At 39.5% G+C, this 20,601-nt stretch overlaps 15 non-coding genes across 15 annotated transcripts; all 15 read left to right on the forward strand.

The window, feature by feature from the left end:
- The first annotated feature begins 1,330 nt into the window (after positions 1-1,330).
- LOC142347267 (5S ribosomal RNA) lies at positions 1,331-1,449 on the forward strand. Its single transcript, XR_012760278.1, has one exon. It is a non-coding gene; the product is annotated as a 5S ribosomal RNA (ribosomal RNA).
- A 389-nt stretch (positions 1,450-1,838) lies between these two features.
- On the forward strand, positions 1,839-1,957 carry LOC142347260 (5S ribosomal RNA). Its single transcript, XR_012760272.1, has one exon. It is a non-coding gene; the product is annotated as a 5S ribosomal RNA (ribosomal RNA).
- Positions 1,958-3,087: 1,130 nt separating this feature from the next.
- Positions 3,088-3,206, forward strand: LOC142347131 (5S ribosomal RNA). Its single transcript, XR_012760152.1, has one exon. It is a non-coding gene; the product is annotated as a 5S ribosomal RNA (ribosomal RNA).
- A 1,133-nt stretch (positions 3,207-4,339) lies between these two features.
- LOC142346953 (5S ribosomal RNA) lies at positions 4,340-4,458 on the forward strand. Its single transcript, XR_012759986.1, has one exon. It is a non-coding gene; the product is annotated as a 5S ribosomal RNA (ribosomal RNA).
- Positions 4,459-5,604: 1,146 nt separating this feature from the next.
- LOC142346954 (5S ribosomal RNA) lies at positions 5,605-5,723 on the forward strand. Its single transcript, XR_012759987.1, has one exon. It is a non-coding gene; the product is annotated as a 5S ribosomal RNA (ribosomal RNA).
- A 947-nt stretch (positions 5,724-6,670) lies between these two features.
- LOC142347195 (5S ribosomal RNA) lies at positions 6,671-6,789 on the forward strand. The gene has a single exon (XR_012760211.1). It is a non-coding gene; the product is annotated as a 5S ribosomal RNA (ribosomal RNA).
- Positions 6,790-7,736: 947 nt separating this feature from the next.
- LOC142347221 (5S ribosomal RNA) lies at positions 7,737-7,855 on the forward strand. Its single transcript, XR_012760235.1, has one exon. It is a non-coding gene; the product is annotated as a 5S ribosomal RNA (ribosomal RNA).
- A 948-nt stretch (positions 7,856-8,803) lies between these two features.
- Positions 8,804-8,922, forward strand: LOC142346962 (5S ribosomal RNA). Its single transcript, XR_012759994.1, has one exon. It is a non-coding gene; the product is annotated as a 5S ribosomal RNA (ribosomal RNA).
- Positions 8,923-9,870: 948 nt separating this feature from the next.
- Positions 9,871-9,989, forward strand: LOC142346540 (5S ribosomal RNA). Its single transcript, XR_012759594.1, has one exon. It is a non-coding gene; the product is annotated as a 5S ribosomal RNA (ribosomal RNA).
- Positions 9,990-10,936: 947 nt separating this feature from the next.
- LOC142346942 (5S ribosomal RNA) lies at positions 10,937-11,055 on the forward strand. The gene has a single exon (XR_012759976.1). It is a non-coding gene; the product is annotated as a 5S ribosomal RNA (ribosomal RNA).
- A 947-nt stretch (positions 11,056-12,002) lies between these two features.
- Positions 12,003-12,121, forward strand: LOC142347213 (5S ribosomal RNA). Its single transcript, XR_012760228.1, has one exon. It is a non-coding gene; the product is annotated as a 5S ribosomal RNA (ribosomal RNA).
- Positions 12,122-12,881: 760 nt separating this feature from the next.
- LOC142346956 (5S ribosomal RNA) lies at positions 12,882-13,000 on the forward strand. Its single transcript, XR_012759989.1, has one exon. It is a non-coding gene; the product is annotated as a 5S ribosomal RNA (ribosomal RNA).
- A 947-nt stretch (positions 13,001-13,947) lies between these two features.
- LOC142347190 (5S ribosomal RNA) lies at positions 13,948-14,066 on the forward strand. Its single transcript, XR_012760206.1, has one exon. It is a non-coding gene; the product is annotated as a 5S ribosomal RNA (ribosomal RNA).
- Positions 14,067-15,013: 947 nt separating this feature from the next.
- LOC142347183 (5S ribosomal RNA) lies at positions 15,014-15,132 on the forward strand. The gene has a single exon (XR_012760200.1). It is a non-coding gene; the product is annotated as a 5S ribosomal RNA (ribosomal RNA).
- A 949-nt stretch (positions 15,133-16,081) lies between these two features.
- On the forward strand, positions 16,082-16,200 carry LOC142347124 (5S ribosomal RNA). The gene has a single exon (XR_012760145.1). It is a non-coding gene; the product is annotated as a 5S ribosomal RNA (ribosomal RNA).
- Positions 16,201-20,601: the final 4,401 nt, after the last annotated feature.

Genomic DNA, 20,601 nt, shown 5'->3' on the forward strand with positions numbered 1-20,601 from the left:
TTTGCTCTCATAGGACCATTTTCTTAGCTTTTCCTCTTCATTAGCATTGTGGACAGTAACACTTAAAGTAGCATATCCGTCGAAAATCAAGTCCCCATCAATATTTATTTTCATGCGATTGATTGTCGGGTTGTGCTCTATTCCCTCTGGGAGTTCGATCAATTTAAGAGTTTCGGTATCCGAACAAACGTAAGGAAGATTTACAAATTTAATATTGTATCTTCTGGGGTAGAAATTTCTCTCCTTGTTGAGGATATGCTTGCCCATTGGAAATACAGTTTTGCCCAGCAAATTGAGGCTTCGCGATCTTATCGAGTGATATTGCGTTCTAACAGTTGGAGGGGAAGTAACGGTCAGTGTGTGCAGCGTTTTCTCTCTTATCTGCGCGAATGTTCTGCTAATGGTTATTTGAGATCGTACTTCTTGTGGGAACTCTTTCAGAATCGATTTAGCACACTGAATGTAAGCATCGTTCAAAGATCCTGTGTTTGCAAGCATCGATTTAGTAAAAGGCGGGATAATTTTCATGACTTGAAAGTCATTAGAAGCTGTTACTTTTGAAAGGCCGTTTTGGATCGCAGTGGAAAACATGTTTCGATTTTCGCTCGCGGTTGGGGCTATTATTGAAGGGAAAGTGTTCTCCCCCATTGGGGAAAACAGCTTAAAAACTCGTAAACGATTGAAAGGGAGCTCTCTAACTTAAACAACTTAAAAAGCTAGAGCTGATGAGGCGTGTATTTAAAAGAACATTTAAAGAGCGAAGGCTAAGAGCAAAAAGGTAAGAGAAAAAGGCAAGAGAAAAGTCAGGATTTTAAAACTTAAGCAGCTTTAGTGAAAAATCTCTTTTTAAAAAAGACTCACTCCCAAAGGACGTTCCTACACAAAGTGGAGTACTTGCTTGTGGCTTTCCTATCACACTTTGAGGTACTGATCCGAAAGTGACATTAATAGCGTTTTAATCATCATTCACAACAATTAGGCTAAAAGCAATTCAGCTATGATTTTCCCAAGTACCGGCCTAAACCCACTGAAGTCATGCTTCCGGTTCAATGTCCGGTTGAACAGGTTCCTCGGACCCAATTCATCTCTCCCTTGTTTTGGGGTCGTTCCACTGTATTGTGGATGGTTGGAAGCAAAAAGTTTGTGCGTTGGTCATAATACACTGTATGGCTACGAATTGCATAAATTATAACACAACCGTGGCTAAAATTGCATGTATTAAGTGACTATTTTGCAAACCGCAAGGCGGCGAGTTAAAGTGATCCTGTATATGACTATAAGACTACAATACAGTACTGTTGTAAATAAATTTGCTCCCACTTACGCAAATGCCTACGACCATACCATGTTGAATGCACCGGTTCTCGTCCGATCACCGAATTTAGGCAACATTGGGCCTGTTTAGTACTTGGATGGGTGACCGCTTGGGAACACCAGGTGTTGTAGGCTTTTTCTTTTGAGTATTCAAACCTCATAGAAAACTTTTATTCGATAATTACACATTTTAGAGCCTCAAAAAGCCTCGGTGATCGAAAAAGTTAAGCCTCATAGAGCGCGGATACTTTTTTGGAAATCGGTAAAAACTTGTCCAAAATGGTTCGCTTTTTGGGGTCGTTCCACTGTATTGTGGATGGTAGGAAGCAAAAAGTTTGTGCGTTGGTCATAATACACTGTATGGCTACGAATTGCATAAATTATAACACAACCGTGGCTAAAATTGCATGTATTAAGTGACTATTTTGCAAACCGCAAGGCGGCGAGTTAAAGTGATCCTGTATATGAATATAAGACTACAATACCATACTGTTGTATATAAATTCGCTACCACTTACGCAAATGCCTACGAACATACCATGTTGAATGCACCGGTTCTCGTCCGATCACCGAAGTTAAGCAACATTGGACCTGGTTAGTACTTGGAAGGGTGACCGCTTGGGAACACCAGGTGTTGTAGGTTTTTTCTTTTGAGTATTCAAACCTCATAGAATACTTTTATTCGATATTTACACATTTTAGAGCCTCAAAAAGTCTCGGTGATCGAAAAAGTTAAGCCTCATCGAGCGCGGATACTTTTTTGGAAATTGGTAAAAACTTGTCCAAAATGGTTCGTTCTGCCCAACTGTTTTGTTTTATCCCCAATTATGGCTCAAGTGGAGCATGCCCACAAAAAATGAACCAAATAGGACTAAAATTGATGATTTGGTGACCAAAACAAGATCCGGTGATCGAAAAAGTTAAGCCTGATCGAGCGCGGATACCTTTTTGAAAATCGGTAAAACCGTGTCCAAAATGGTTCGTTCTACCCAATTTTTTTGTTTTATCCCCAATTATGGCTCAAGTGGAGCATGCCCACAAAAAATTAACCAAATCGGACTAAAATTGATGATTTGGTGACCAAAACAAAGTTCGGCGATCGAAAAAGTTAAGCCTCATCGAGCGCGGATACTTTTTGTAAATGACAATTTCAGCAATAACCATTGCTCCAAACACACCCCATATACTTGTAAAGGCCATTCTAAAAGTTGCCTTGCTTGCGTTTACTGTATATTTGATACTTGGAACTGTCTCGGAAACATCAATACAAATTGTAAAATTTCCCTTTCTTGAACTAACTTTTAGTGCAAATCGCCGAGTTCCCTTCTTTAGGCTGCACTCCGCTAACGCAGAGTGCATTAAAACAAACTTATGAAATAGAGTTGATACTTACTTATTTAATAAGTTTATCACAACAATTAGGCTAAAAGCAATTCAGCTATGATTTTCCCAAGTACCGGCCTAAACCCACTGAAGTCATGCTTCCGGTTCAATGTCCGGTTGAACAGGTTCCTCGGACCCAATTCATCTCTCCCTTGCTTTGGGGCCGTTCCACTGTATTGTGGATGGTTGGAAACAAAAAGTTTGTGCGTTGGTCATAATACACTGTATGGCTACGAATTGCATAAATTATAACACAACCGTGGCTAAAATTGCATGTATTAAGTGACTATTTTGCAAACCACAAGGCGGCGAGTTAAAGTGATCCTGTATATGAATATAAGACCACAATACAATACTGTTGTATATAAATTCGCTCCCACTTACGCAAATGCCTACGACCATAGCATGTTGAATGCACCGGTTCTCGTCCGATCACCGAAGTTAAGCAACATTGGGCCTGGTTAGTACTTGGATGGGTGACCGCTTGGGAACACCAGGTGTTGTAGGCTTTTTCTTTTGAGTATTAAAACCTCATAGAGTACTTTTATTCGATATTTACACATTTTAGAGCCTCAAAAAGCCTCGGTGATCGAAAAAGTTAAGCCTCATCGAGCGCGGATACTTTTTTGGAAAACGGTAAAAACTTGTCCAAAATGGTTCGCTCTGCCCAATTTTTTTTAATCCCTAATTTTGGCTCAAGTGGAGCATGTCCTCAAAAAATGAGCCAAATCGGTCAAAAATTGACGATTTGGTGACGAAAACAAAGTTCGGTGATCGAAAAAGTTAAGCCTCATCGAGCGCGGATACTTTTTTGAGAATTGGTGAAAACGTGTCCAAAATGGTTCGTTCTGCCCAATTTTTTTGTTTTATCCCCAACGATGGCTCAAGTGGAGCATGCCCACAAAAAATGAGCCAAATCGGACTAAAATTGATGATTTGGTGACCAAAACAATGTTCGGTGATCGAAAAAGTTAAGCCTCATCGAGCGCGGATACTTTTTGTAAATGACAATTTCAGCAATAACCATTGCTCCAAACACACCCCATATACTTGTAAAGGCCATTCTGATAGCTCCCCTGCTTGTGTCAACTGTATATTTGATATTTGGAACTGTCTCGGAAACATCAATACAAATTGTAAAATTTCCCTTTATCATACTAACTTTTAAGTTAGTGCAAACCGCTGAGTTCCATTTTTTAGGCTGCACTCCGCTAACGCAGAGTGCATTCAAATAAAACTTATCAAATAGAGTTGATACTTATCCATATAATAAGTTTATCACAACAATTAGGCTAAAAGCAATTCAGCTATGATTTTCCCAAGTACCGGCCTAAACCCACTGAAGTTATGCTTCCGGTTCAATGTCCGGTTGAACAGGTTCCTCGGATCCAATTCATCTCTCCCTTGGTTTGGGGCCGTTCCAGTGTATTGTCGATGGTTGGAAGCAAAAAGTTTGTGCGTTGGTCATAATACACTGTATGACTACGAATTGCATAAATTATAACACAACCGTGGCTAAAATAGCATGTATTAAGTGACTATTTTGCAAACCGCAAGGCGGCGAGTTAAAGTGATCCTGTATATGACTATAAGACTACAATACAATACTGTTGTAAATAAATTCGCTCCCACTTACGCAAATGCCTACGACCATACCATGTTGAATGTACCGGTTCTCGTCCGATCACCGAAGTTAAGCAACATTGGGCCTGGTTAGTACTTGGATGGGTGACCGCTTGGGAACACCAGGTGTTGTAGGCTTTTGTTTTGAGCATTCAAACCTCATAGAATACTTTTATTTGATATTTACACATTTTAGAGCCTCAAAAAGCCTCGGTAATCGAAAAAGTTAAGCCTCATCGAGCGGGGATACTTTTTTGGTAATCGGTAAAAACTTGTCCAAAATGGTTCGCTCTGCCCAATTTTTTTGTTTTATCCCCAACGATGGCTCAAGTGGAGCATGCCCACAAAAAATGAGCCAAATCGGACTAAAATTGATGATTTGGTGACCAAAACAATGTTCGGTGATCGAAAAAGTTAAGCCTCATCGAGCGCGGATACTTTTTGTAAGTGACAATTTCAGCAATAACCATTGCTCCAAACACACCCCATATACTTGTAAAGGCCATTCTAATAGCTCCCCTGCTTTCGTCAACTGTATATTTGATATTTGGAACTGTCTCGGAAACATCAATACAAATTGTAAGATTTCCCTTTATTAAACTAACTTTTAAGTTAGTGCAAACCGCTGAGTTCCATTCTTTAGGCTGCACTCCGCTAACGCAGAGTGCATTCAAATAAAACTTATCAAATAGAGTTGATACTTATCCATATAATAAGTTTATCACAACAATTAGGCTTTTAAATAATAAATTCAGATGCTATTATTTACAGTTGTTATTTACAATGATGTTGAAATAATTCAGCAGGTTTCATTGATGAATCGTTACAGTTGGTATTTACAAGGAAAATTTATCAGATTTCATTGTTAAAGCTTTACAAATTAAGTACAAAATTCAAATAGTTTTTTGTTTGTTCAGGGGTTCACAACAATTAGGCTAAAAGCAATTCAGCTATGATTTTCCCAAGTACCGGCCTAAACCCACTGAAGTTAAGCTTCCGGTTCAATGTCCGGTTGAACAGGTTCCTCGGATCCAATTCATCTCTCCCTTGTTTTGGGGCCGTTCCACTGTATTGTGAATGGTTGGAAGCAAAAAGTTTGTGCGTTGGTCATAATACACTGTATGGCTACGAATTGCATAAATTATAACACAACCGTGGCTAAAATAGCATGTATTAATGACTATTTTGCAAACCGCAAGGCGGCGAGTTAAAGTGATCCTGTATATGACTATAAGACTACAATACAATACTGTTGTAAATAAATTCGCTCCCACTTGCGCAAATGCCTACGACCATACCATGTTGAATGTACCGGTTCTCGTCCGATCACCGAAGTTAAGCAACATTGGGCCTGGTTAGTACTTGGATGGGTGACCGCTTGGGAACACCAGGTGTTGTAGGCTTTTGTTTTGAGCATTCAAACCTCATAGAATACTTTCATTTGATATTTACACATTTTAGAGCCTCAAAAAGCCTCGGTAATCGAAAAAGTTAAGCCTCATCGAGCGGGGATACTTTTTTGGAAATCGGTAAAAACTTGTCCAAAATGGTTCGCTCTGCCCAATTTTTTTGTTTTAGCCCCAACTATGGCTCAAGTGGATCATGCCCACAACAAAGGAGCCAAATTGGACTAAAATTGATGATTTGGTGACCAAAACAAAGTTCGGTGATCGAAAAAGTTAAGCCTCATCGCGCGCGGATACTTTTTGTAAATGACAATTTCAGCAATAACCATTGCTCCAAACACACCCCATATACTTGTAAAGGCCATTCTAATAGTTTCTCTGCTTGCGTTTACTGTATATTTGATATTTGGAACTGTCTCGGAAACATCAATACAAATTGTAAATTTTTACTTTATTAAACTATCTTTTAAGTTAGTGCAAAGCGCTGAGTTCCATTCTTTAGGCTGCACTCTGCTAACGCAGAGTGCACTCAAATAAAACTTATCAAGTAGAGTTGATACTTACCTATATAATAAGTTTATCACAAGAATTAGGCTAAAAGCAATTCAGCTATGATTTTCCCAAGTACCGGCCTAAACCCACTGAAGTCATGCTTCCGGTTCAATGTCCGGTTGAACAGGTTCCTCGGATCCAATTCATCTCTCCCTTGTTTTGGGGCCGTTCCACTGTATTGTGGATGGTTGGAAGCAAAAAGTTTGTGCGTTGGTCATAATACACTGTATGGCTACGAATTGCATAAATTATAACACAACCGTGGCTAAAATTGCATGTATTAAGTTACTATTTTGCAAACCGCAAGGCGGCGAGTTAAAGTGATCCTGTATATGAATATAAGACTACAATACAATACTGTTGTATATAAATTCGCTCCCACTTACGCAAATGCCTACGACCATACCAAGTTGAATGCACCGGTTCTCGTCCGATCACCGAAGTTAAGCAAAATTGGGCCTGGTTAGTACTTGGATGGGTGACCGCTTGGGAACACCAGGTGTTGTAGGCTTTTTCTTCTGAGTATTCAAACCTCATAGAGTACTTTTATTCGATATTTACACATTTTAGAGCCTCAAAAAGCCTCGGTGATCGAAAAAGTTGAGCCTCATCGAGCGCGGATACCTTTTTGGAAATCGGTGAAAACTTGTCTAAAATGGTTCGCTCTGCCCATTTTTTTTGTTTTATCCCCAACTGTAGCTCAAGTGTAGCATGCCCACAAAAAATGAGCCAAATTGGACATAAATTGATGATTTGGTGACCAAAACAAAGTTCGGTGATCGAAAAAGTTAAGCCTCATCGAGCGCGGATACTTTTTGTAAATGACAATTTCAGCAATAATCATTGCTCCAAACACACCCATATACTTGTAAAGGCCATTCTAATAGTTCCCCTGCTTGCGTTTACTGTATATTTGATATTTCGAACTGTCTCGGAAACATCAATACAAATTGTAAAATTTCCCTTTATTAAACTAACTTTTAAGTTAGTGCAAATCGCTGAGTTCCATTCTTTAGACTGCACTCCGCTAACGCAGAGTGCATTCAAATGAAACTTATCAAATAGAGTTGATACTTATCCATATACTAAGTATATCACAACAATTAGGCTAAAAGCAATTCAGCTATGATTTTCCCAAGTACCGGCCTAAACCCACTGAAGTCATACTTCCGGTTCAATGTCCGGTTGAACAGGTTCCTCGGATCCAATTCATCTCTCCCTTGTTTTGGGGCCGTTCCACTGTATTGTCGATGGTTGGAAGCAAAAAGTTTGTGCGTTGGTCATAATACACTGTATGGCTACGAATTGCATAAATTATAACACAACCGTGGCTAAAATTGCATGTGTTAAGTGACTATTTTGCAAACCGCAAGGCGGCGAGTTAAAGTGATCCTGTATATGACTATAAGACTACAATACAATACTGTTGTAAATAATTTCGCTCCCACTTACGCAAATGCCTACGACCATACCATGTTGAATGTACCGGTTCTCGTCCGATCAGCGAAGTTAAGCAACATTGGGCCTGGTTAGTACTTGGATGGGTGACCGCTTGGGAACACCTGGTGTTGTAGGCTTTTTCTTTTAAGTATTCAAACCTCATAGAGTACTTTTATTTGATATTTACACGTTTTAGAGCCTCAAAAAGCCTCGGTGATCGAAAAAGTTAAGCCTCATCGAGCGCGGATACTTTTTTTGAAATCGGTAATAATTTGTCCAAAATGGTTCGCTCTGCCGAATTTTTTTATTTTATCCCCAATTTTGGCTCAAGTGGAGCATGCCCACAAAAAATGAACCAAATCGGACTAAAATTGATGATTTGGTGACCAAAACAAAGTTCGGTAATCGAAAAAGTTAAATCTCATCGAGCGCGGATACTTTTTGTAAATGACAATTTCAGCAATAACCATTGCTCCAAACACACCCCATATACTTGTAAAGGCCATTCTAATAGTTCCCCTGCTTGCGTTTACTGTATATTTGATATTTCGAACTGACTCGGAAACATCAATACAAATTGTAAAATTTCCCTTTATTAAACTAACTTTTAAGTTAGTGCAAATCGCTGAGTTCCATTCTTTAGGCTGCACTCCGCTAACGCAGAGTGCATTCAAATGAAACTTATCAAATAGAGTTGATACTTATCCATATACTAAGTATATCACAACAATTAGGCTAAAAGCAATCCAGCTATGATTTTCCCAAGTACCGGCCTAAACCCACTGAAGTCATACTTCCGGTTCAATGTCCGGTTGAACAGGTTCCTCGGATCCAATTCATCTCTCCCTTGTTTTGGGGCCGTTCCACTGTATTGTCGATGGTTGGAAGCAAAAAGTTTGTGCGTTGGTCATAATACACTGTATGGCTACGAATTGCATAAATTATAACACAACCGTGGCTAAAATTGCATGTGTTAAGTGACTATTTTGCAAACCGCAAGGCGGCGAGTTAAAGTGATCCTGTATATGACTATAAGACTACAATGCAATACTGTTGTAAATAATTTCGCTCCCACTTACGCAAATGCCTACGACCATACCATGTTGAATGTACCGGTTCTCGTCCGATCACCGAAGTTAAGCAACATTGGGCCTGGTTAGTACTTGGATGGGTGACCGCTTGGGAACACCTGGTGTTGTAGGCTTTTTCTTTTAAGTATTCAAACCTCATAGAATACTTTTATTTGATATTTACACGTTTTAGAGCCTCAAAAAGCCTCGGTGATCGAAAAAGTTAAGCCTCATCGAGCGCGGATACTTTTTTTGGAATCGGTAATAATTTGTCCAAAATGGTTCGCTCTGCCGATTTTTTTTGTTTCATCCCCAATTATGGCTCATGTGGAGCTTGCCCACAAAAAATGAGCCAAATCGGACTAAAATTGATGATTTGGTGACCAAAACAAAGTTCGGTGATCGAAAAAGTTAAGCCTCATCGAGCGCGGATACTTTTTGTAAATGACAATTTCAGCAATAACCATTGCCCCAAACACACCCCATATACTTGTAAAGGCCATTCTAATAGTTTCGCTGCTTGCGTTTACTGTATATTTGATATTTGGAACTGTCTCGGAAACATCAATTCAAATTGTAAAATTTTACTTTAATAAACTAACTTTTAAGTTAGTGCAAATCGCTGAGTTCCATTCTTTAGGCTGCACTCTGCTAACGCAGACTGCATTCAAATAAAACTTATCAAATAGAGTTGATACTTACCTATATAATAAGTTTATCACAAGAATTAGGCTAAAAGCAATTCAGCTAATATTTTCCCAAGTACCGGCCTAAACCCACTGAAGTCATGCTTCCGGTTCAATGTCCGGTTGAACAGGTTCCTCGGACCCAATTCATCTCTCCCTTGTTTTGGGGCCGTTCCACTGTATTGTGGATGGTTGGAAGCAAAAAGTTTGTGCGTTGGTCATAATACACTGTATGGCTACGAATTGCATAAATTATAACACAACCGTGGCTAAGATTGCATGTATTAAGTTACTATTTTGCAAACCGCAAGGCGGCGAGTTAAAGTGATCCTGTATATGAATATAAGACTACAATACAATACTGTTGTATATAAATTCGCTCCCACTTACGCAAATGCCTACGACCATACCATGTTGAATGCACCGGTTCTCGTCCGATCACCGAAGTTAAGCAACATTGGGCCTGGTTAGTACTTGGATGGGTGACCGCTTGGGAACACCAGGTGTTGTAGGCTTTTTCTTTTGAGTATTCAAACCTCATAGAGTACTTTTTTTTTGATATTTACAGATTTTAGAGCCTCAAAAAGCCTCGGTGATCGAAAAAGTTAAGCCTCATCGAGCGCGGATACTTTTTTGGAAATCGGTAAAAACTTGTCTAAAATGGTTAGCTCTGCCCAATTTTTTTGTTTTATCCCCAATTATGGCTTCTGTGTAGCATGCCCACAAAAAATGAGCCAAATTGGACAAAAATTGATGATTTGGTGACCAAAACAAAGTTCGGTGATCGAAAAAGTTAAGCCTCATCGAGCGCGGATACTTTTTGTAAATGAATTTCAGCAAAAACCATTGCTCCAAACACACCCCATATACTTGTAGAGGCCGTTCTAATAGTTCCCTTGCTTGCGTTTACTGTATATTTGATATTTGGAACTGTCTCGGAAACATCAATACAAATTGTAAAATTTCCCTTTATTAAACTAACGTTTAAGTTAGTGCAAATCGCTGAGTTCCCTTCTTTAGGCTGCACTCCGCTAATGCAGAGTGCATTCAAATAAAACTTATCAAATAGAGTTGATACTTACCTATTTAATAAGTTTATCACAACAATTAGGCTAAAAGCAATTCAGCTATTATTTTGCCAAGTACCGGCCTAAACCCACTGAAGTCATGCTTCCGGTTCAATGTCCGGTTGAACAGGTTCCTCGGACCCAATTCATCTCTCCCTTGTTTTAAGGCCGTTCCACTGTATTGTGGATGGTTGGAAGCAAAAAGTTTGTGCGTTGTCCATAATACATGGTACGGCTACGAATTGCATAAATTATAACACAACCGTGGCTAAAATTGCATGTATTAAGTGACTATTTTGCAAACCGCAAGGCGGCGAGTTAAAGTGATCCGGTATATGAATATAAGACTACAATACAATACATTTGTATATAAATTCGCTCCCACTTACGCAAATGCCTACGACCATACCATGTTGAATGCACCGGTTCTCGTCCGATCACCGAAGTTAAGCAACATGGGGCCTGGTTAGTACTTGGATGGGTGACCGCTTGGGAACACCAGGTGTTGTAGGCTTTTTCTTTTGAGTATTCAAACCTCATAGAATACTTTTATTCGATATTTACACATTTTAGAGCCTCAAAAAGCCTCGGTGATCGAAAAAGTTAAGCCTCACCGAGCGGGGATACTTTTTTGGAAATCGATAGAAACTTGTCAAAAATAGTTCGCTTTGCCCAATTTTTTTGTTTTATCCCCAACTATGGCTCAAGTGGAGCATGCCCACCAAAAATGAGCCAAATCGGACAAAATTGACGATTTGGTGACCAAAACAAGGTTCGGTGATCGAAAAAGTTAAGCCTCATCGAGCGCGGATACTTTTTGTAAATGACAATTTCAGCAATAACCATTGCTCCAAACACACCCCATATACTTGTAAAGGCCATTTTAATAGTTCCCCTGCTTGCGTTTACTGTATATTTGATATTTGGAACTGTCTCGGAAACATCAATACAAATTGTAAAATTTCCCTTTATTAAACTAACTTTTAAGTTAGTGCAAATCGCTGAGTTCCCCTCCTTAGGCTGCACTCCGCTAACGCAGAGTGCATTGAAAAAAAACTTATCAAATGGAGTTGATACTTACCTTTTTAATAAGTTTATCACAACAATTAGGCTAAAAGCAATTCAGCTATGATTTTCCCAAGTACCGGCCTAAACCCACTGAAGTCATGCTTCCGGTTCAATGTCCGGTTGAACAGGTTCCTCGGACCCAATTCATCCCTCCCTTGTTTTGGGGTCGTTCCACTGTTTTGTGGATGGTTGGAAGCAAAAAGTTTGTGCGTTGGTCATAATACACTGTATGGCTACGAATTGCATAAATTATAACACAACCGTGGCTAAAATTGCATGTATTAAGTGACTATTTTGCAAACCGCAAGGCGGCGAGTTAAAGTGATCCTGTATATGAATAAAAGACTACAATACAATACTGTTGTACATAAATTCGCTCCCACTTACGCAAATGCCTACGATCATACCATGTTGAATGCACCGGTTCTCGTCCGATCACCGAAGTTAAGCAACATTCGGCCTGGTTAGTACTTAGATGGGTGACCGCTTGGGAACACCAGGTGTTGTAGGCTTTTTCTCTTGAGTATTCAAACCTCATAGAATACTTTTATTCGATATTTACACATTTTAGAGCCTCAAAACGCCTCGGTGATCGAAAAAGTTAAGCCTCATCGAGCGCGGATACTTTTTGTAAATGACAATTTCAGCAATAACCATTGCTTTAAACACACCCCATATACTTGTAAAAGCCATTTTAAAAGTTCCCCTGCTTGCGTTTACTGTATATTTGATATTTGGAACTGTCTCGGAAACATCAATACAAATTGTAAAATTTCCCTTTATTAAACTAACTTTTAAGTTAGTGCAAATCGCTGAGTACCCTTCCTTAGGCTGCACTCCGCTAACGCAGAGTGCATTCAAATGAAACTTATCAAATGGAGTTGATACTTACCTTTTTAATAAGTTTATCACAACAATTAGGCTAAAAGCAATTCAGCTATGATTTTCCCAAGTACCGGCCTAAACCCACTGAAGTCATGCTTCCGGTTCAATGTCCGGTTGAACAGGTTCCTCGGACCCAATTCATCCCTCCCTTGTTTTGGGGTCGTTCCACTGTTTTGTGGATGGTTGGAAGCAAAAAGTTTGTGCGTTGGTCATAATACACTGTATGGCTACGAATTGCATAAATTATAACACAACCGTGGCTAAAATTGCATGTATTAAGTGACTATTTTGCAAACCGCAAGGCGGCGAGTTAAAGTGATCCTGTATATGAATATAAGACTACAATACAATACTGTTGTACATAAATTCGCTCCCACTTACGCAAATGCCTACGATCATACCATGTTGAATGCACCGGTTCTCGTCCGATCACCGAAGTTAAGCAACATTGGGCCTGGTTAGTACTTAGATGGGTGACCGCTTGGGAACACCAGGTGTTGTAGGCTTTTTCTCTTGAGTATTCAAACCTCATAGAATACTTTTATTCGATATTTACACATTTTAGAGCCTCAAAAAGCCTCGGTGATCGAAAAAGTTAAGCCTCATCGAGCCCGGACTTTTTTTGGAAATCGGTAAAAACTTGTCGAAAATGGTTCGCTTTGCCAAATTTTTTTATTTTATCCCCAACTATGGCTCAGGTGGAGCATGCCCACAAAAAATGAGCCAAATTGGACTAAAATTGATGATTTGGTGACCAAAACAAAGTTCGGTGATCGAAAAAGTTAAGCATCATCGAGCGCGGATACTTTTTGTAAATGACAATTTCAGCAATAACCATTGCTCCAAACACACCTCATATACTTGTGAAGGCCATTTTAATAGTTCCCCTGCCTGCGTTTACTGTATATTTGATATTTGGAACTGTCTCGGAAACATCAATACAAATAGTAAAATTTCCCTTTATTAAACTAACGTTTAAGTTAGTGCAAATCGCTGAGTTCCCTTCTTTAGGCTGCACTCCGCTAACGCAGAATGCATTCAAATAAAACATATCAAATGGAGTTGATACTTACCTTTTTAATAAGTTTATCACAACAATTAGGCTAAAAGCAATTCAGCTATGATTTTCCCAAGTACCGGCCTGAACCCACTGAAGTCATGCTTCCGGTTCAATGTCCGGTTGAACAGGTTCCTCGGACCCAATTCATCCCTCCCTTGTTTTGGGGTCGTTCCACTGTTTTGTGGATGGTTGGAAGCAAAAAGTTTGTGCGTTGGTCATAATACACTGTATGGCTACGAATTGCATAAATTATAACACAACCGTGGCAAAAATTGCATGTATTAAGTGACTATTTTGCAAACCGCAAGGCGGCGAATTAAAGTGATCCTGTATATGAATATACGACTACAATACAATACTGTTGTACATATATTCGCTCCCACTTACGCAAATGCCTATGATCATACCATGTTGAATGCATCGGTTCTCGTCCGATCACCGAAGTTAAGCAACATTGGGCCTGGTTAGTACTTAGATGGGTGACCGCTTGGGAACACCAGGTGTTGTAGGCTTTTTCTCTTGAGTATTCAAACCTCATAGAATACTTTTATTCGATATTTACACATTTTAGAGCCTCAAAAAGCCTCGGTGATCGAAAAAGTTAAGCCTCGTCGAGCCCGGACTTTTTTTGGAAATCGGTAAAAACTTGTCCAAAATGGTTCGCTGTGCCAATTTTTTTTTATTTTATCCCCAACTATGGCTCAGGTGGAGCATGCCCACAAAAAATGAGCCAAATTGGACTAAAATTGATGATTTGGTGACCAAAACAAGTTCAGTGATCGAAAAAGTTAAGCCTCATCGAGCGCGGATACTTTTTGTAAATGACAATTTCAGCAATAACCATTGCTCCAAACACACCTCATATACTTGCGAAGGCCATTCTAATAGTTCCCCTGCCTGCGTTTACTGTATATTTGATATTTGGAACTGTCTCGGAAACATCAATACAAATAGTAAAAATTCCCTTTATTAAACTAACGTTTAAGTTAGTGCAAATCGCTGAGTTCCCTTCTTTAGGCTGCACTCCGCTAACGCAGAATGCATTCAAATAAAACTTATCAAATAGAGTTGATACTTACCTATTTAATAAGTTTATCACAACAATTAGGCTAAAAGCAATTCAGCTATGATTTTCCCAAGTACCGGCCTAAACCCACTGAAGTCATGCTTCCGGTTCAATGTCCGGTTGAACAGGTTCCTCGGACCCAATTCATCTCTCCCTTGTTTTGGGGCCGTTCCACTGTTTTGTGGATGGTTGGAAGCAAAAAGTTTGTGCGTTAGTCATAATACACTGTATGGCTACGAATTGCATAAATTATAACACAACCGTGGCTAAAATTGCATATATTAAGTGACTATTTTGCAAACCGCAAGGCGGCGAGTTAAAGTGATCCTGTATATGAACATGAGACTACAATACAATACTGTTGTATATAAATTCGCTCCCACTTACGCAAATGCCTACGACCATACCAAGTTGAATGCACCGGTTCTCGTCCGATCACCGAAGTTAAGCAACATTGGGCCTGGTTAGTACTTGGATGGGTGACCGCTTGGGAACACCAGGTGTTGTAGACTTTTTCTGTTGAGTATTCAAACGTCATAGAATACGTTTATTTGATATTTACACATTTTAGAGCCTCAAAAAGCCTCGGTGATGGAAAAAGTTAAGCCTCATCGAGCGGGGATACTTTTTTGGAAATCGGTAAAAACTTGTCCAAAATGGTTCGCTCTGCCCTATTTTTTTCAGTTTTATCCCCAACTATGGCTCAAGTGGAGCATGCCCACAAAAAATGAGCCAAATCGGACTAAAATTGATGATTTGGTGACCAAAACAAAGTTCGGTGATCGAAAAAGTTAAGCCTCATCGAGCGCGGATACTTTTTGTAAATGACAATTTCAGCAATAATCATTGCTCCAAACACACCCCATATACTTGTAAAGGCCATTGTAAAAGTTCCCATGCTTACGTTTACTGTATATTTGATATTTGGAACTGTCTCGGAAACATCAATACAAATTGTAAAATTTCCCTTTATTAAACTAACTTTTAAGTTAGTGCAAATCGCTGAGTTCCCTTCTTTAGGCTGCACTCCGCTAACGCAGAGTGCATTCAAATAAAATTTATAAATAGAGTTGATACTTACCTATTTAATAAGTTTATCACAACAATTAGGCTAAAAGCAATTCATCTATGATTTTCCCAAGTACCGGCCTAAACCCACTGAAGTCATGCTTCCGGTTCAATGTCCGGTTGAACAGGTTCCTCGGACCCAATTCATCTCTCCCTTGTTATGGGGCCGTTCCACTGTATTGTGGATGGTTGGAAGCAAAAAGTTTGTGCGTTGGTCATAATACACTGTATGTCTACGAATTGCATAAATTATAACACAACCGTGGCTAAAATTGCAAGTATTAAGTGACTATTTTGCAAACCGCAAGGCGGCGAGTTAAAGTGATCCTGTATATGAATATAAGACTACAATACAATACTGTTGTATATAAATTCGCTCCAACTTACGCAAATGCCTACGACCATACCATGTTGAATGCACCGGTTCTCGTCCGATCACCGAAGTTAAGCAACATTGGGCCTGGTTAGTACTTGGAAGGGTGACCGCTTGGGAACACCAGGTGTTGTAGGTTTTTTCTCTTGAGTATTCAAACCTCATAGAATACTTTTAATCGATATTTACACATTTTAGAGCCTCAAAAAGTCTCGGTGATCGAAAAAGTTAAGCCTCATCGAGCGCGGATACTTTTTTGGAAATCGGTAAAAACTTGTCCAAAATGGTTCGCTGTGCCAGATTTTTTGTTTTATCCCCAATTATGGCTCAAGTAGAGCATGCCCACAAATATTGAGCCAAATCGGACTAAAATTGATGATTTAGTGGCCAAAACAAAGTTCGGTGATCGAAAAAGTTAAGCCTCATGGAGCGCGGATACTTTTAAGAAAATCGGTAAAACGTGTCCAAAATGGTTCGCTCTGCCCGATTTTTTTTAATCCCCAACTATGGCTCAAGTGGAGCATGCACACAAAAAATGAGCCAAATCGGACTAAAATTGATGATTTGGTGGCCAAAACAAAGTTCGGTGATCGAAAAAATTAAGCCTCATCGAGCGCGGATACTTTTTGTAAATGACAATTTCAGCAATAACCATTGCTCCAAACACACCCCATTTTTTGTAAAGGCCATTCTAATAGTTCCCCTGCTTGCGTTTAGTGTATATTTGATATTTGGAACTGTCTCGGAAACATCAATACAAATTGTAGAATTTCCCTTTATTAAACTAATTTTACGTTAGTGCAAATCGCTAAGTTCCCTTCTTTAGGCTGCACTCCGCTAACGCAGGGTGCATTCAAACAAAATTTATCAAATAGAGTTGATACTTACCTATTTAATAAGTTTATCACAACAATTAGGCTAAAAGCAATTCAGCTATGATTTTCCCAAGTACCGGCCTAAACCCACTGAAGTCATGATTCCAGTTCAATTTCCGGTTGAACAGGTTCCTTGGACCCAATTCATCTCTCCCTTGTTATGGGGCCGTTCCACTGTATTGCGGATGGTTGGAAGCAAAAAGTTTGTGCGTCCGATCACCGAAGTTAAGCAACATTGGGCCTGGTTAGTACTTCGAAGGTGACCGCTTGGGAACACCAGGTGTTGTAGGTTTTTTCTTTTGAGTATTCAAACCTCATAGAATACTTTTATTCGATATTTACACATTTTAGAGCCTCAAAAAGTCTCGGTGATCGAAAAAGTTAAGCCTCATCGCGCGGATACTTTTTCGGAAATCGGAAAAAACTTGTCCAAAATGGTTCGCTGTGCCAGATTTTTTATTTTATCCCCAATTATGGCTGAAGTGGAGCATGCCCACAAAAAATGAGCCAAATCGGACAAAAATTGACGATTGGGTGACCAAAACAACGTTCGGTGATCGAAAAAGTTAAGCCTCATCGAGCGCGGATACTTTTTGAAAATTGGTGAAAACGTTTCCAAAATATTCGCTCTGCCCAATTTTTTTGTTTTATCCCCAACTAAAGCTCAAGTGGAGCATGCCCACAATTATTGAGCCAAATCAGACTAAAATTGATGATTTGGTGGCCAAAACAAAGTTCGGTGATCGAAAAAGTTAAGCCTCATCGAGCGCGGGTACTTTTTAGAAAATTTGTAAAAACGTGTCCAAAATGGTTCGCTCTGCCCAATTGTTTTGTTTTATCCCCAATTATGGCTCAAGTGGAGCATGCACACAAAAAATGAGCCAAATCGGACTAAAATTGATGATTTGGTGGCCAAAACAAAGTTCGGTGATCGAAAAAGTTATGCCTCATCGAGCGAGGATACTTTTTAGAAAATCGGTAAAAACGTGTCCAAAATGGTTCGCTGTGCCAGATTTTTTGTTTTATCCCCAATTATGGCTCAAGTGGAGCATGCCCACAAAAAATGAGCCAAATCGGACGAAAATTGACGATTTGGTGACCAAAACAAAGTTCGGTGATCGAAAAAATTAAGCCTCATCGAGCGCGGATACTTTTTAGAAAATTGGTAAAAACGTGTCCAAAATGGTTCGCTGTGCCAGATTTTTTATTTTATCCCCAATTATGGCTCAAGTGGAGCATGCCCACAAAAAATGAGCCAAATCGGACAAAAATTGACGATTTGGTGACCAAAACAAGGTTCGGTGATCGAAAAAGTTAAGCCTCATCGGGCGCGGATACTTTTTTGAAAATCGGTAAAAACGTTTCCAAAATGGTTCGCTCTGCCCAATTTTTTGTTTTATCCCCAACTAAAGCTCAAGTGGAGCATGCCCAAAAAAAATGAGCCAAATTGGACTAAAATTGATGATTTGGTGACCAAAACAAAGTTCGGTGATCGAAAAAGTTAAGCCTCATTGAGCGCGGATACTTTTTAGAAAATCGGTAAAAACGTGTCCTAAATGGTTCGCTCTGCCCAATTTTTTTGTTTTATCCCAAATTATGGCTCAAGTGGAGCATGCCCACAAAAAATGAGCCAAATCGGACAAAAATTGACGATTTGTTGACCAAAACAAAGTTCGGTGATCGAAAAAGTTAAGCCTCATCGAGCGCGGATACTTTTTTGAAAATCGGTAAAAACGTTTCCAAAATGGTTCGCTCTGCCCAATTTTTTTGTTTTATCCCCAACTAAGGCTCAGTTGGAGCATGCCCACAAAAAATGAGCCAAATCGGACTAAAATTGATGATTTGGTGGCCAAAACAAAGTTCGGTGATTGAAAAAGTTAAGCCTCATCGAGCGCGGATACTTTTTAGAAAATTGGTAAAAACGTGTCCAAAATGGTTCGCTGTGCCAGATTTTTTGTTTTATCCCCAATTAAAGCTCAAGTGGAGCATGCCCACAAAAAATGAGCCAAATTGGACTAAATTTGATGATTTGGTGGCCAAAACAAAGTTCGGTGATCGAAAAAGTTAGGCCTCATCGAGCGCGGATACTTTTTAGAAAATCGGTAAAAACGTTTCCAAAATGGTTCGCTCTGCCCAATTTTTTGTTTTATCCCCAACTGAAGCTCAAGTGGAGCATGCCCACAAAAAATGAGCCAAATTGGACTAAAATTGATGATTTGGTGGCCAAAACAAAGTTCGGTGATCGAAAAAGTTAAGCCTCATCGAGCGCGGATACTTTTTAGAAAATCGGTAAAAACGTGTCCAAAATGGTTCGCTCTGCCATATATTTTTGTTTTATCCCCAATTTTGGCTCAAGTGGAGCATGCACACAAAAAATGAGCTAAATCGGACTAAAATTGATGATTTGGTGACCAAAACAAAGTTCGGTGATCGAAAAAGTTAAGCCTCATCGAGCGCGGATACTTTTTAGAAAATCGGTAAAAACGTGTCCAAATTGGTTCGCTCTGCCCAATTTTTTTGTTTTATCCCCAATTATGGCTCAAGTGGAGCATGCCCACAAAAAATGAGCCAAATCGGACAAAAATTGACGATTTGTTGACCAAAACAAGGTTCGGTGATCGAAAAAGTTAAGCCTCATCGGGCTCGGATACTTTTTTGAAAATCGGTAAAAACGTTTCCAAAATGGTTCGCTCTGCCCAATTTTTTGTTTTATCCCCAACTGAAGCTCAAGTGGAGCATGCCCACAAAAAATGAGCCAAATTGGACTAAAATTGATGATTTGGTGGCCAAAACAAAGTTCGGTGATCGAAAAAGTTAAGCCTCATCGAGCGCGGATACTTTTTAGAAAATCGGTAAAAACGTGTCCAAAATGGTTCGCTCTGCCATATTTTTTTGTTTTATCCCCAATTATGGCTCAAGTGGAGCATGCACACAGAAAATGAGCTAAATCGGACTAAAATTGATGATTTGGTGACCAAAACAAAGTTCGGTGATCGAAAAAGTTAAGCCTCATCGAGCGCGGATACTTTTTAGAAAATCGGTAAAAACGTGTCCAAATTGGTTCGCTCTGCCCAATTTTTTTGTTTTATCCCCAATTATGGCTCAAGTGGAGCATGCCCACAAAAAATGAGCCAAATCGGACAAAAATTGACGATTTGTTGACCAAAACAAAGTTCGGTGATCGAAAAAAATAAGCCTCATCGAGCGCGGATACTTTTTTGAAAATTGGTAAAAACGTTTCCAAAATGGTTCGCTCTGCCCAATTTTTTTGTTTTATCCCCAACTAAGGCTCAGGTGGAGCATGCCCACAAAAAATGAGCCAAATCGGACTAAAATTGATGATTTGGTGGCCAAAACAAAGTTCGGTGATCGAAAAAGTTAAGCCTCATCGAGCGCGGATACTTTTTAGAAAATCGGTAAAAACGTGTCCAAAATGGTTCGCTGTGCCAGATTTTTTGTTTTATCCCCAACTAAAGCTCAAGTGGAGCATGCCCACAAAAAATGAGCCAAATTGGACTAAAATTGATGATTTGGTGGCCAAAACAAAGTTCGGTGATCGAAAAAATTAAGCCTCATCGAGCGCGGATACTTTTTAGAAAATCGGTAAAAACGTGTCCAAAATGGTTCGCTCTGCCATATTTTTTTGTTTTATCCCCAATTATGGC

This window comes from Convolutriloba macropyga, chromosome 9, assembly GCF_964194025.1.
Source record: "Convolutriloba macropyga chromosome 9, txConMacr16.3, whole genome shotgun sequence".
NCBI classification, from domain to species: domain Eukaryota; kingdom Metazoa; phylum Xenacoelomorpha; order Acoela; family Convolutidae; genus Convolutriloba; species Convolutriloba macropyga.